Here is a 17012-nt window from a genome sequence, read left to right as displayed (position 1 = left end):
CAGCAATAATGTTCAGCAAAATAAGACCTACAAATAAGTCAAATGACCAAAATTGTCAGTCATCATTTAAGGAGTTATTGCCCTTTATAGTCAATTTTAACAACTTTTTCGGCATTTTTTTCAACTTGTACAAAAATCTTCTTCTCTGAAACTACTGGGCCAAATTTAAACTTACTTGGCCACAATCATAATTGTGGTATATAGTTTTTGAAATGTGTCCGATGACCCCACCTACCAAACAAAATGGCCGACATGACTAAAATTAGAACATAGTGGTAAAATGCAGTTTTTGCTTTATATCTTTGAAACTAAGACATTTAGGGCAAATCTTTCTAGATTTAAATGTCCATCAGAATAAAATCTATCCCTTCAAAATTTTTCAAATGAATCCTACAATCCGTTGTTGATTGATTGATTGATTGTTGGTTGCTTAACGTCCAGTGGCAAATATTTCATGCATATTCAGGACGAGAACAAGTTCACAATAAATACCATTGGTAGGTTGATATAATAGAGGCCATCTGGGATGATGGTCAGGGAAATTTGGACTGCCACTAGAAAATGAGGGAATATTGGGAAGGGACAGAAATTTTGCCTTGCAACAGGCCACCTACGGACCCCCAAAAGAGTTGTTGCAAGGGTTCTTAACGTGCAAAGAGCGTGGCACTCTCTTTACACGAGGCATCGGATTTAACGTCCCCCTTCTGACCGGACGTGACTGCAAACTTGATACATCCCGCACAGCCAAACGGACGCCCCACTTCGGCAAGCGTTGAACTGCCGGTCGGGAGAAGACCAAGTGACCATTTTTCTATACCCCAGTCACCCTTGGGCAACCCGTTGTTGGATTGCTGCCCTAAAATTGATAATTTTAAGGAAATTTTGCAGTTTTTGGTTATTATCTTGAATACTATTATAGATAGAGATAAACTGCAAACAGCAATAATGTTCAGCAAAGTAAAGATCTACAAATAAGTCAACATGACCAAAATTGTCAGATAACCCCTTAAGGAGTTATTGCCCTTTATAGTCAATATTGAACAACTTTTTGTTTTTGTAACTTGTACAAAAATCTTTTCTTAAACTATGGGCCAAATTTAACCAAACTTGGCCACAATCATTACTAGGGTATCTTTTTAAAAAAAGTGTCTAATGACCCCGCCTACCAACCAAGATGGCCGATATCAGTAAATACAGTAACAGGTGAGCGACACAGGCTCTTGAGAGCCTCTAGTTTCCGTTTATGAGAATTCGTGTCCCAATAAAAACATAGTAAATGCTGGATTTTTCATTTCCGTTCTCGTAAATAAGCCAGGGAGCCTGAAGACAGGGAAAATATTAAATCTGTTGTTACCGTTTTTCAACTTCAGTTTGCCTTTACCAAATACTTTTAAACTTACACATAATGTTTATGGTTACAAAACGGTCAAAATAACGTGAATCCTGCATCTATATGTGGAAGTTTACTGATGTTTTTTTTCTCACAAGCATGCCATCTGTGGCCCATTGACATATTTTACATTTATTTAAGTAAACATCTTATTTACTTCCATTGAATTTTACTTCTAGAATTAACTTGCATATTTTTTCAGGATCTCGGTGCAGTTCGGTAACAGACAACGATAATTCAAGTTACATGTGACCAGCATAACAAATTGTTTCACTAGATTGAGCTCTCTGTCTAAGTGTACTCTAAAGGTTCTTTGCATTGAGTTCAGTTTATTGATATGCGTATACCTTCTGTGTGAATTGTTAAGGTGTAAAACACACTATCCATATCTGCATGTCTATGAAATGAAATCTAAGGTAAAATGATTAAAACATTTTGCATTATCTATCACAACTGGCAGCACATGGTGCTACTAAAACAGTAAATGTTCTCTCTAATGGGGGTCTCGTTGGAGGTTCTGATCCCGGATCCCGCTTACTTTTTTGTCAGATTCCCGTACCTGCTTACACTATGTACGTAAGCAATTCTCATTTCTTTTGTAAATTCCCGTGTCCTGCTAGACTTCAATTCCCGTTTTCACGGCACAATAATTTGACTTTTTCGTGTAACGCTTACAAAAAGTCAGCAATCCCGCGTCACGCTTAGACCCCAATGAGACCCACTCAAATTTTTCACGGAAATTAAAGGATATAGTTTTCATTTGAACCTAACATTCTTAAAAATTGAGAATGAAAATGTGGAATGTGTAAAAGAGACAGTAACATGACAAAAAGAACAGAAAGCAGTCGAAGGCCACCAATGTGTCTTCAACAAAGCGTGAAAATCCCTCCATCCCTTCAGATGGCCCCTTAACAAAGTGTGTACTAGTTCAAACTCAAAAACATAAAACTGAACTTACAATTAAAAACATACAAGATCAACAAAAATAAAACAGACTCCTGACTTGTCGTCAAGGTAATCATACCAAGAGACACACCCAATATGTAGAGGTCAATAGTCAAAAAGTCATAGTCTGGTCAAGAGTTCCTTATTAAAAAAAACACAAAGCAGATTTTGAGGAAAGGGTAATCGTGCTACACAAAACTAACAAATATATCTTTAAATATCTAAAATAGAAATAAGATGTGGTATGAGCCAATCAGACAATTCTTCATTTAATTAAAAAAAAATATACAAGTTGTAAATTGAGGCCAAAGGTCAAGCTTAAATGCAGTTTCTATTGCCACTAGACTCACCAACTTATGACAATACATTTACATGCCACATTATCAGAAGCAAGGTCAATTGAAAATTATATTTTGAAGTCAAGGTAATATACACACTTTATTCCGATGACACACCCAATGTGCATAGGTCAAGAGTAAAAAAGTCATATTCTGGTCAATAGTTCCATGTCAAAAATATACACAGCAGTCATGCACGAAAGTTCATCATGGTACACGTAACAATATCTTATGATTGATTGATTGATTGTTGGTTGCTTTACGCCGCATTAGCACAAAAAGGCTATATCGCGGCGAGAGCTAATTCGAATATTTTTACAATTCAAAGCATATTTTTAAAATAAGACAAAAGGTCCTTCAATACACTAAAATTCTTGACTAAAGCAAATTGATTATATACAAATAAAAATCAACAGTAAAATAACGTGATAAAAATTAAAATCGATTTAAATATAATAACATTTTTATATTTTATAATAAATTCCAATTTCTTTTAAAAAAGCAACAATATTTGTAAATGGAACATTATTAAATAAATCATACATATTATTGACATTGAAATGCTTCTTACGAATATCAGCAAAGTCAATACAATTAATTAAAACATGTTTAATAGTATACTTGCAGTTGCAAGGAACACATTGTGGTTCATCTTCATTTTTTAAAAGATACTCGTGTGTTATTCTAGTATGACCAATACGACATCTAGTAATAACACACTGATCTTTTCTGCACATAATATTATCAAAAGGTTTGCCTAAATTAGGTTTAATTTCATGCAATTTATTATCGTCTTTTTTACTCCATTTATTTTTCAATATATTAAAAACATATTCTTTAATATTAGATTTAAAATCAGTATATGGTATATCACAGTTAGATAGAGGGTCACCCAGGGCATTCTTTGCCTCAAGGTCTACAGCTGTGTTTCCAAGGATTCCAACATGACTCGGAACCCATAGAAATATTATTTCTTTCAGAAGAATTTTTAAATTCCTCATTACATATAAAATTTTCAGGATTGTTGGGTTTTTAATTTTAGTATTTCGTATAGCTTGTAAGCATGAAAGTGAATCCGAACATATAATAAATTTGGATTTATCTGAAGAAGCAATAAATTTCAAAGCCAAAATTATTGCTTCTGCTTCAGCAGTAAAGATGGATGCATCAGATGGCAAACGGAGGGTTGCAGCTCTGTCCCTGAAGACAGCAGCAGATGCAACTCTATCACCATCTTTTGATCCATCAGTATAGACAGTTGAAAAATCGAGATAATCGGCTTTAATTTCAGCATAGTGTTGCTGAATTAAAAGAGGATTTGTTTTATTTTTATTGTGTTCACGGAGATCAAATATCATTTTTGGTTTGGGAAGTTCCCATGGAGGACATTTGCAAGTTTGAACTTGAGCAACAGATTTTAAATCAAAAGAAGCTAAATGTGGTTTTAAACGTAAACCTAACGGAGGAATTTTATTTTCATGTTTTGCAAAAATATCTTCATAAATCGGATTAAAAACACAGCTGTAGGCAGGATTATCTGAATGGGCTTTTAGTTTGACAGCATATTGAAGTCCAAGCTTCAAACGTCTGTCAGTGAGTGAGTGCTCATCAGCCTCTACATACAGACTCTCAACTGGTGAGGTTTTAAATGCGCCAAGACAGAGACGCAAACCTTGGTGATGCACAGCATCGAGAATCTGTATGTAGGACTTCCTTGCAGAGCCATACACTATAGAGCCATAATCTAGTTTAGATCTAACAAGAGATCTATATAAATTGAGTAAAATGTTGCGATCAGCACCCCAGTCAGTGCTGCCGACAACTTTTAAAATATCTAAAGCTTTTAAACATCTCGCTTTTAACATTTTGATATGGGGTAGAAAGGTTAACTTTTTATCGAAAATTAACCCAAGAAATTTGGTTTCATCAACCATTTTAATTTGGTTGCCGTACAAAGTTAGTTCTGGATCAAGATGCAATTTTCTTTTGTTACAAAAATGCATCCCGACCGTTTTTGAAGTGGAAAATTTAAAACCATTTTCCGAGGCCCATTTTTCAATTCTTCCAAGACATAATTGTAATTGTCTTTCAATGTTATTCATATTTTTGCCTCTGTAACATATTAAAAAATCATCAACGTACAATGAACCTTCAATATTACTTTTTAAAACTTCAACAAGGCTGTTGATTTTAAGACTAAATAATGTAACAGATAAAATACTGCCCTGAGGGACACCCATCTCTTGATCATAAAGATCAGACATGGTCGAATTAACTCTAACATTAAATTGTCTGTTAGAGAGAAAATTAGAAATAAAATTAGGCATATTGCCTTTCAACCCCATATCAAATAGATCTTTTAAAATACCATATTTCCATGCAGTATCATAGGCCTTCTCAAGGTCGAAAAAGACCGACACCACATGCTCATTTTTCGCAAAACCATTACGGACAAATGATTCGAATCGAACAAGATGATCAAGAGTACTGCGACCCTGTCGGAATCCACACTGAATATTGGCTAATAGCCCATTGGATTCCAGGAACCAAACAAGGCGATCATTGACCATCCGTTCGAGTGTTTTACAGACACAACTGGTAAGAGCAATTGGTCGATAATTAATAGGATCCGTATGATCTTTACTTGGTTTTGGAATAGGCACGACGGTTGCAAGCTTCCAGATTGATGGTAAATCACCAGATTCCCAGATGTTATTCATGAGCTGCAAGAGAGCTTCTAGCGAGGAATCTGGCAAGTGTTTTAAGAGTTGGTAGTGAATATTATCAGGCCCACAAGCTGTATCATGGGCTTTTGACAGAGATGTTTTAAGTTCTTCAAGAGAAAATAGTTTATTATAATTTTCACCATTTTTTGATTTAAAGTTTAATTTAATTTTTTCTTTTTGTTTTTTAACTTTTTTAAAGTATTCCCTGTAGTTGTTACAAGAAGAAGACTTTGCAAAAGTTTCACCAAGTTTGTTGGTAATATCCTTTTCAGATGTTAATAAATTATTGCCGTCTTTCAAATGTTTTACAGTGGCTTTAGAATTTTTACCTTTTATTTTATTTACCATATTCCAAACTTTTGTCATCGGAGTGCGAGATGTAATCCCCGAGACAAATTTTTTCCAGGATGTTCGTCGGGCTTGCCTACAAGTCCGCCGTGCCTTAGCGCGAAAAATACGGAAATTACTGAAGTTTTCCGTCGTTGGTTGTTGATTGAACCGTCTTTCAGATTTTTTACGGTCACCTATGGCTTGATCACATGCGTCATCAAACCATGGTTTACTGGGATGTTTTGGATTTGCCGAGGTCTTAGGAATAGTTCTGTCAGCAATTGACGTTAGAACTGTATTAAAAGTTAAAATTGGATCTTGCACAGTCTCAAACATCTTTGACTGAAGTTCCGTTCGACAGAGATTCTCAAACAAGGACCAGTCCGCCTTGTCAAGTTTCCAACGTGGTACTCTCTGTTGGGCAGAATTAAAAAAATGTTCAAGTACTATTGGAAAGTGATCACTTCCACATAGATCATCATGAACACGCCATGAATAATCCAGGAGCAGAGAGGGATCGCATATAGTGATATCAATAGAAGAATAAGACCCGTTTCCAGGATGAAGATACGTATTAGATCCATCATTAAAAATGCATAATCCTTCTTGAGAGACAAAGTCCTCAATGATCTTACCTTTGGCATTATGAGTCTTGCTACCCCATAATGGATTGTGGGCATTGAAGTCGCCCATAAGTATAAATGGTGAGGGTAATTGATCAGTGAGGTTTTTGAGTTTTGCTTTATCGATAATTGAATTAGGTGGAATATATATCGAACATAATGTAATTGTTTTGTCTAATGATAAACGAATTGCAACTGCTTGCAGATCCGTTGTGAGTTGGACTGTGCTATGAATGACGTTGTCCTTCACAAAAATGGATGATCCGCCTGCAGCACGTTCATCTACCTTAGAAAATGTGCTATACATGTTGTATCCTTTTAAAGATACGTTGTCACTTTCTTTTAGATGAGTTTCTTGAAGACAAAATGCAATAGGTAAAAAAGACTGAACTAGAAGTGTTAACTCGAGAAGATTTATTTTAAGACCTCGGCAATTCCATTGGATTATATTTGTCATTATTTAATAAAAGAAGGGCGAATGCTGTCGAGTTTGCCAGCATTCTTATTTCGCTCACCCTGAGATCGTGATCTTTCGGGTGGCGGAACACTTTCGGTTTCCATTTCAGTTTCGATGATAAGTGTTGAAAATCTGTTGTGCGAGGAGAGTCGTCGATCTCCAGGACTACGCGCTGCTGGTGTTACTCCGCCTCGACCCCTACCCCGCGACCTCGAATCAGAAGACTTCTGAGAGGATGTATTTCCTGGCTTCTTTTGGACATCCTTCTTTTCTTGAGAACGAAGAGGAGATGGGGCTCTGGTAGACTGTTTACTGGACGAAGAAGATACCTTCTTGGATGCAGATGAAGGAAGACTTTTGGAGGTGGAAGAATCATCTATATCACTGGGAAGATCCCAGACAGATTCACCGCTCCAATTGTGTATTTCTACTGTTTCTTTTTTATTTGATTTTTTTTTCTCATTTTTTTTTGGTGATGATAGTGAGCTCTGTAGGGAAGATTGAGTTGACTGAGTACTGGTTTTGGAAGATATTGGTTTTCTTGGAATTAATATTCTATCGGTAGGTTCTGTTTCAACAGGCAGCATTTTAAAATTGTCCGCATCAATTGGCCAAGTCATGCGAGTTTGTGTATTCTCGTGACTGAATGAGCGGACAACTTTGCTGGCGTACGATGGTCTGTTTGAAACAAGGAGATCATTCGAAACAGAAGCTATCTGTTTAGCTTCTGGGTAACTAATGTTTCTTTCTGTTTTAATTTTAATAATATTTTTTTCTTTAAGGTAAACAGGGCAGTCCCTAGACGATGAAAAATGGGATTCACCACAGTTTACACATTTAGAAGATTCAGAGTGACAGTTTGTTCCCTTGTGTCCTTCGTCAGAACACTTGAAGCATCTCTGCTTACCACGACATTGTTTGCTTCCATGACCAAACTTTTGACAAGTAAAGCATCGAATTGGGTTTGGGATAAACATGTCAACTCTGATTCCGAAGCAACCTAAAGTAATAGATGGAGGAGGAGTTGGAGTTCTAAAGGTCAAAAGATAAGTATTTAATTTGATTATATTTCCATTCTTTTTAATTTGAAATCTAATAACATTAGTTACACCTTGGCTTGAAAGTTCCTCACCGATTTCTTCCACGGTAAGGTCACCAAGGTATTGACTTCTGTCTCGAATGATCCCCTTACAGCTGTTCAAACTGTTATGAGGAGAGGCAGAAACAGGAAAGTTTGATATTGTAGACATTGTAAGTAAATTTGTTGATTGACTTTTGTTGGAACATTCAACCAACAAATTGCCAGATCTCATTTTTGAAACTTTTTTAACAGTACCAGCAACGCTTTGAATTTGTTTGTGAATCACAAAGGGCGATATTTTTGAAATTGGTTTTTCTTCTGTTCCTTTTATTACAATAAATCTGGGCCAACTGTCATCTTCCCGACAGGGCTCTGAATCATCACATTTTCTTTTCTTATGTATTAAAGCTGATTTCGAGGGTTTGTTTTGTTGTGCCATATGAAAGGAGAAAGATTCACCATTCTTGCCATCCACCCACCTCGGAGTGCCTACAAGGGCGATGCTGTGTTTCCGTGGCGAACCGGGATCGAGTGCTAATGCTGAAAACGAGCTCCATATATAATGTAGCTGGTCCTCAAAATCAGCACCCAAGATCCACTGCGGAAAGCACCAGATGTTCCAAGAATAGTATACTCAAGCAGAGCGTATCCATCAAGCGAAAAAGAAAGCGTACCACTTGATTGACCCATGAGCCATCGCCTTCTTCAGTTATCCAAAATATAAATAGCTTAATTTAAAATACATGTGTATATTATGAAAATTGTTACAAGAAAGCTTATTGTTGAGGATTAACTGAAGGGCTCGACATGACCAGCCGATTGATCGAACCGGGTCCATCCGACCTCCCGTTTAGATGATTTCGAAGCCAAAGCAGCTTATTGAACTATAGTCTCGTCCGTCCGGGTATTTTCTGACCGTAAGGAGTCTGGCTATAGCCCTCATCCACAAGGATCTCGTCAACCACCGACACGGGTAGCAACCCACGGCAAACGGGTTGGAGAGCCTATTTTATTTAAAACATCGGGCATCTCACGATGTTCGGATCACTTTAGTCTGGTCTCTACCCTTCGACCTGTCCAGCATGGGTAACCCTACCAGGAGACGAAGCTCCAGCTGGCATAGCTCTTGGGGTCACTGAGACACGCAAGCCCTCCGACCACGGCAAGGATAGCGATCCACCGGAGGGTCGACCTCCCACAAAAAGACACCCTAACACCAGGTGATGCTGTATTGGCAGTGTTGGACAATTCAATAAATGAAATAGCTTCAAAAATGACTTTAAAATATATGAAAAAGTCAGATTTGGTGGACACTTTTGCACAGGACACTTTTATGTCTGACATGCGTACCTCCCAACGGGTATACAATATTCCAAGTTTTAGGGGTTTCTTTCGTCCTATAATGGACAGAAATGAATAATGAAGACATTTAAGTTCTATGAAATACCCAGCTAATGCTAATGACAATGCCAATGAATGAAAGAAAAACAATAAGAAGGTAGTGTTTAAAGTATAAAATTAAATGTGAAAAACTTTACTGTATAATAAGAAGGCAAAAGAAAATATGTAATTTTTGTCAATTCCAGATAAAACATGTGTTAATATTAGCTGAAGGAGCAGTTGGGCATGCCATTGAACGGGGGATATCAGTTTCCAAACTTGTGGAAAAAGTTTATATATCGCCGCCATGTAATGAGATCATTACAGGACACAAGAAAATTTCAAGTATTGCTAGACCACTTAGACCACAGTAACAACATATTAAAATTTGGGAAGCTTTGGTTTAACAGTTCATGTGTAAATGCACGGACACGACTGAAAATGCCATTTTTCAATCTTTCAGAACCATAACTCCTGAACGGTAAAAGTCAAAATCGTCATTATTGAACTTGACCTCCATTTTGTCATCAGTAACAACATATTAAAATTTGGGAAGCTTTGGTTGAACAGTTCATGCGTTAATGCACGGACACGACTGGAAATGACATTTTTCAATCTTCCAAGAACCATAACTCCTGAACGGTAAAAGTCAAATCGTCATTATTGAACTTGACCTTCATTTAGTTGTCAGTAACAACATATTAAAATTTAAAAAGCTTTGGTAGGACGGTTCAAGAGTTAATGCACGGACAACATTTGGTTCCCGCCCGCCTAGCCGCCGACTGCCCGACCGCCCGACCGCCCGCCGTACATCCCAAAATCAATAACCGACATTTTTGTCACAAAAAAACGGTTAAAAACTGCATATTAATAAATATTTGTTTGCGACACCCTTGATTTGTTTTCATAATACTGTTACGGGGACGGATCGACTTTTGTTCTCATGGTGAAAAACATTGTGTATAAGTTAATAACATTTGGTTGAGGCAAACCAATTTTTGGGATAAGGGGATGGATTGTGTAAAACTTGGTTGGTTGATAATATATCACAGGAGCTGGAGTTGTAATATATTATCAACCAACCTAGTTTTACAACTCCAGCTCCTGTGGAGATAAGAGTAAACATTACATAATATACAGATATAACAGATTGTCCAAGGGTAAAACTTAATGCCCCCTCCCCTACAACAGGGGCACAAAATTTATAAAATAAGTTCTTGGAATAAATATATGTTATGTAACTTAATTTTAAGCTTCAAATGGACAAGTTTTTGTTACAGGACACATTCTGAAAGGTGTATGCAGGCCAATTTGTGCAGAGATCAAGTCGAGCGTGAAGTCGCTATTGGCCTGCATAAATGTAGCTGAAACAGGATTGAATGAAACTGGTAAACATTTGCCATCAGATTTGATGGTTGTAATGAATACAGACAAATGGACAATACCACCATTATACGCATGGATGATGGGAAAGGTAACTACAATAGTTCTATTAAATCAAAGCACTGTAAGCGCTGTAGGCAGTTAACCAAAAACCAAGGCAAACATAATTATGAAAACTGAAGGGCTCGACATGACCAGCCGATTGATCGAACCGGGTCCATCCGACCTCCCGTTTAGATGATTTTGAAGCCAAAGCAGCTTATTGAACTATAGTCTCGTCCGTCCGGGTATTTTCTGACCGTAAGGAGTCTGGCTATAGCCCTCATCCACAAGGATCTCGTCAACCACCGACACGGCAAACGGGTTGGAGAGCCTATTTTATTTAAAACATCGGGCATCTCACGATGTTCGGATCACTTTAGTCTGGTCTCTACCCTTCGACCTGTCCAGCATGGGTAACCCTACCAGAAGACGAAGCTCCAGCTGGCATAGCTCTTGGGGTCACCGAGACACGCAAGCCCTCCGACCACGGCAAGGATAGCGATCCATCATCTTATGTCATGATGCACTACACATGCCAAATACAGAAAACCTAGGTCAGAGACACAAACACAAGACTTATAACTAAACTGAAATGTAACGGAACTTGTATTGCAGGTCACTACGATTGCCTTCAAAATAGTAAAATAAACTCTCCCAACACTGCAAAATTAAAACCGTCTTTCACAAAAGTTTAACAGGATTCTTTGCAACGATTATCTTACCACTATCAATTGAGAGTTGAGTCGTGCAGTTATGTCAATAAATTAAAACGGTAAGCACTAAAAACTAAAGTCTACCATTAATTTCAAACCTAACCATGTGATAGTTCTATGATTAACTGATGGAAAACATGATACAGTCATGAAATTTAATATTTGCAATATTACAAGAACAATACAAGACAGAGTTGTAAACAAATGAAGGTAATGATACATACGAATTTTTAATCACAATGCACAAATAAGGAACCGTAGTTTTCATTCAATTTATTTATCTAAAATGTATGCTTGCGTTAAACAATGGAAAAAATGTTTTATAACATTATACATTTCAGGATCGACAGCAAAAGAAACTGTGATTAAGGTATTTATTTTCTCATTCTAATAATTTTTATTAGGAAATTAGATAAAAATAAAGCATCGTATGGATTTTAAAAAATGAAAGGAAATATACATTATATCGACAATCCTTTTATTTAATTCTGTCATTCTGTTTTAATTCATTCCTTATTTCCTTATTTCCGTAAATATTTCTAGAAGTTTAAAAACAACAAAATTAGGACCTGTCGTTCGTTTGTCCAACGATATATGCATCTAGCCACTTGACCAGTTGACGACTTGCATATATATATTTGATTGCACATTTAAAGTTCGAATGAATTTTATTTAATAGCTGCTTTGTAATAATTTCAGATTGATAGAAATACGTGTGAAGTATATGTAACAATTCGTTTTGTTCAAAACGGAATGTTAAAAGACATATTAAAAGAATTAAAAGAAAGTGATCATCAATTTGAGTTTGATAGCTTTATTTAATTGTAAAATAAGTTATGAAATATTACAAAAATGTATATGTACAATAAATTTGTCAAATTTGATACTCCTTGTTAAAGGCATGCATATAATCATTAGGCCCCAAATAATCAAATCAAAATTAAGATTGAATCTTTGTATAATAAAATAGTGTGGTTTAATGACAGTGCTAGTGGGATGAGTAGCACCAGCACAATAGTCAGAACTTCTGTGTCGGTGCCATTGTAAAGGTGCATAAAGAGTTACTCTAGTCCGTTGGTCCCGAACGTCCAAAAAAAAGGGTTCCGTTCTCTTAACTTAAGATGCATCAACCAAATACTACATAACTAATACACAAAATAAAAAAGAAGATGTGGCAATTAGAACTCTTCACAAAAGACTAGATGACACAGAAATTAACAACTATAAGTCACCTTTCGGCCTTCAACAATGAGCAAAGTCCATATCGCTATAAAATGCACCGAAATGACAATGTAAAACAATAAGTTTTTACTTATATATTAACAGGTTTACCTCAAGAAGAAGAAACATTTTTCTTCGTGTACAATGACGAGGAGCCAAAAGTTGCTGTTGTTGCATTTGGATGCACTAAGATCCGGGCAGAAAAGATGATACAAGAAAAAGTAATGGAAATGAAATACATGTATAGGATGGAGATAGAAAAGTATGAGTCAAGGGCCTTAACTTTAGGCACATTCAAATTAAACAACAGCTTAATATATTTTTTTTGGAACAGCAACTTATTTACAAAACAATTTCCTTCTAAGACCATAATTCTCAAGGTTGTTGACATCTGCCAAGAATTTAAAACAGGCAGAGATAAGTCTGTATCCATGTAAATTTGATTGGATGATATATCCTCAAGGTTTATACGAATACCCCATTAGACATGTAAAATTTGCAAGAAAATGTCTGGACGGTACTGGTCTATTGATTGAAAATGTTGCCTTGATATAGTTCTCTTTCTTGTCCTCAGTGCCCCACGAGTCCTTAGCAGTTTTTAGACGCACCCTCTCAAAATCCAGAGTGATTACATAGATCCAGGATAGTTGAATCAAATTTGATAAAAAAAAAAATCTGATTTGACATAAATCTTTCAACAGATTTATTTGCTTACTTGATTAAATACTTTTATTGTCAGTTTTTACTTATATATTAACAGGTTTACCTCAAGACAGAGAGACATTTTTCTTCTTGTACAATGACGAGGAGCCAAAAGTTGCTGTTGTTACATTGGGATGCACAAAGATCCGGGCAGAAAAGATGATACAAGAAAAAGTAATGGAAATGAAATACATGTATAAGATGGAGATAGAACGGTATGAGTCAAGGGCCTAAACTTAAGGCACATTCAAATTAACCAACAGCTTAATATATTTTTTTGGAATAGCAACTTATTTACAAAACAATTTCCTTCTAAGACCATAATTCTCAAGGTTGTTGACATCTGCCAACAATTTAAAACAGGCAGAGATAAGTCTGTATACATGTAAAGAGGAAGGGCCAATATGCCGAGGATTTTTTTCACAGAAGGGCCAATTTCAAAAAGTGCCAACAGAGTAAAATTTCCTATAAAAACCAAAAATAAAAATGCTTTTTGATCAATATCTCGATTTACATATAGTATGATATGTGTGATCAATAGTTAATTTAACCCTAAAAAAGGATGAAAGTCCAAGATCCGGATTTTCGGGTGTTTTTATGTGGAAAAAACAGTGAATCCCCCAAGAAGGACATTTCAAACCAAAGAAAAGTTATGCTTTTTATGACTGTTGTTATTCATACTACTTTTTACTTCAAAGATGAAATTGGTTTAGTGTGTCCTTTTTACATAAAAAACAACTTTTTAAAGAAAAAATTGTAACATCGATACATTGTACCAATATAGTTTCTAAATAACAGACATAATGATAAGAATCGCCGTAGCTCCACCAGTAGTGCACTGAACTACTAATAAATGACGGTTTTGAAGAAAGGCTTCGAACCTCGCTTAGAACTTTTGCATTTTTTTGTGTTGTTATATTAAATTTTAAAGTTTCTATCATATTTTTTCGGTTGTTTGCTTGATTCATAGAGTCATTTTGGTTCATTTTGACTATTCCGTTAGTGTACTAGTAAATAATTTTACGTGTATCAAAGAAAAAACAATGTATCGCTTATTGTGTGCAATCCTATGACTGTCCATACTCTTGAATTACTTTCTATTCATGTGTTTACGTTATTACATATATCCAAGGGACAACTGCCGTCAAACTGATGTAGGTGCCTGTACATAACCAATAACACGAGAATTAATTCTATAGAAATTAAGCCTACATGTTGCGGGTGTAATATACACATAACTTAAAATAAGGCCATTGTATACAATTTTCATAACAACAAAACACATTTCGTCGAAACCTTTTTTGAACATGGTATTATATGTAACAAATGCAGTCAACGACAATTTTGTCGCCAAATCACAAACTGTAAAGATACTAGTACTGAAATTTTTACCACCGTCTATACACGGGTACATAACTCATCAGAAAAATAAAACAACATAACAGAACAAATCAATTACACTACAAATCGTGATTGTAGGTAAAACATCAAGAAGCTGTTGCATCTGTATCACAACGAAGGGCCGATTTGTTAAAATTACAGAAAAGGCAATACAACATGAAGTAGTAACACAGGGTGATCTATGACCAACTGATGTAAGATGTTCTGCGGTTAAAATATATACATGCACATGTATTTTCTTGTCTAATCTTATAGACGATAAAACCTTAAAAGACCAGGACAAATACTGTGTAACAGTTATACATATTCAGAATGAGAAAATCACGATTTGAATAATTTCGATATCATTTGGCTCCTTGAGAAGTTACATGGTATGGCACCTTGCATAAAGGATGTTAATAATAAAATAAAATCAATATAAAAAATCAATAGTCATGGCCTTGTTTTTGTAGGAATACCTGTTCAAGGTATGAAAATAAATGATGTCACGTATTTTTATGTACTATAAATAGCATCTATCGGGCTATTTAAAACATTATTTACCTATCTTATAGAATGAAACAAATTGCCGACAAATTGTCCCTACCTCTTTGATTGGATGATATATCCTCAAGGTTTCTAGAAACACCCCATTAGACATGTAAAATTTGCAAGAAAATGTCAGGAAGGTAGGTACTGGTCTATTGACTGAAAATGTTGCCTTGATATAGTTCTCTTTCTTGTCCTCAGTGCCCCACGAGTCCTTAGCAGTTTGTAGACGCACCCTCTCAAAATCCAGAGTGATAACAGATCCAGGATAGTTAAATCAAATTTGATAAAAATAAAAATCTGATTTGACATAAATCTTTCTACATATTTATTTGCTTACTTGATTTAATACTTTTATTGTCAGTTTTTACTTATATATTAACAGGTTTACCTCAAGAAGAAGAAACATTTTTCTTCTTGTACAATGAGGAGGAGCCAAAAGTTGCTGTTGTTGCATTGGGATGCACAAAGATCCGGGCAGAAAAGATGATACAAGAAAAAGAAATGGAAATGAAATACATGTATAAGATGGAGATAGAAAGGTATGAGTCAAGGGCCTAAACTTAAGGCACATTCAAATTAACCAACAGCTTAATATATTTTTTTGGAACAGCAACTTATTTACAAAACAATTTCCTTCTAAGATCATAATTCTCAAGGTTGTTGACATCTGCCAACAATTTAAAACAGGCAGAGATAAGTCTGTATACATGTAAATTTGAATGGATGATATATCCTCAAGGTTTTTAGGAACACCCCATTAGACATGTAAAATTTGCAAGTAATTTGTCAGGAAGGTACTGGTCTATTGACTGAAAATGTTGCCTTGATATAGTTCTCTTTCTTGTCCTCAGTGCCCCACGAGTCCTAGGCAGTTTTTAGACGCACCCTCTCAAAATCCAGAGTGATTACATAGATCCAGGATAGTTAAATCAAATTTGATAAAAATAAAAATCTGATTTGACATAAATCTTTCTACATATTTATTTGCTTACTTTATTAAATACTTTTATTGTCAGTTTTTACTTATATATTAACAGGTTTACCTCAAGAAGAAGAAACATTTTTCTTCTTCATGTACAATGATGAGGAGCCAAAAGTTGCCGTGGTTGCATTTGGATGCACTAAGATCCGGGCAGAAAATATGATACAAGAAAAAGTAATGGAAATGAAATACATGTATAAGATGGAGATAGAAAAGTATGAGTCAAGGGCCTTAACTTTAGGCACATTCAAATTAAACAACAGCTTAATATATTTGTTTTGGAACAGCAACTTATTTACAAAACAATTTCCTTCTAAGACCATAATTCTCAAGGTTGTTGACATCTGCCAACAATTTAAAACAGGCAGAGATAAGTCTGTAAACATGTAAATTTGATTGGATGATATATCCTCAAGGTTTATAGGAACACCCCATTAGACATGTAAAATTTGCAAGAAAATGTCAGGAAGGTACTGGTCTATTTACTGAAAATGTTGCCTTGATATAGTTCTCTTTCTTGTCCTCAGTGCCTCACGAGTCCTTAGCAGTTTTTAGACGCACCCTCTCAAAATCCAGAGTGATTACATAGATCCAGGATAGTTAAATCAAATTTGATAAAAATAAAAAATCTGATTTGACATAAATCTTTCTACATATTTATTTGCTTACTTTATTAAATACTTTTATTGTCAGTTTTTACTTATATATTAACAGGTTTACCTCAAGAAGAAGAAACATTTTTCTTCTTCATGTACAATGACGAGGAG

This window comes from Mytilus galloprovincialis, chromosome 7, assembly GCF_965363235.1.
Source record: "Mytilus galloprovincialis chromosome 7, xbMytGall1.hap1.1, whole genome shotgun sequence".
Taxonomy (NCBI): domain Eukaryota; kingdom Metazoa; phylum Mollusca; class Bivalvia; order Mytilida; family Mytilidae; genus Mytilus; species Mytilus galloprovincialis.
Note: the sequence above shows the minus strand (reverse complement) of the source record.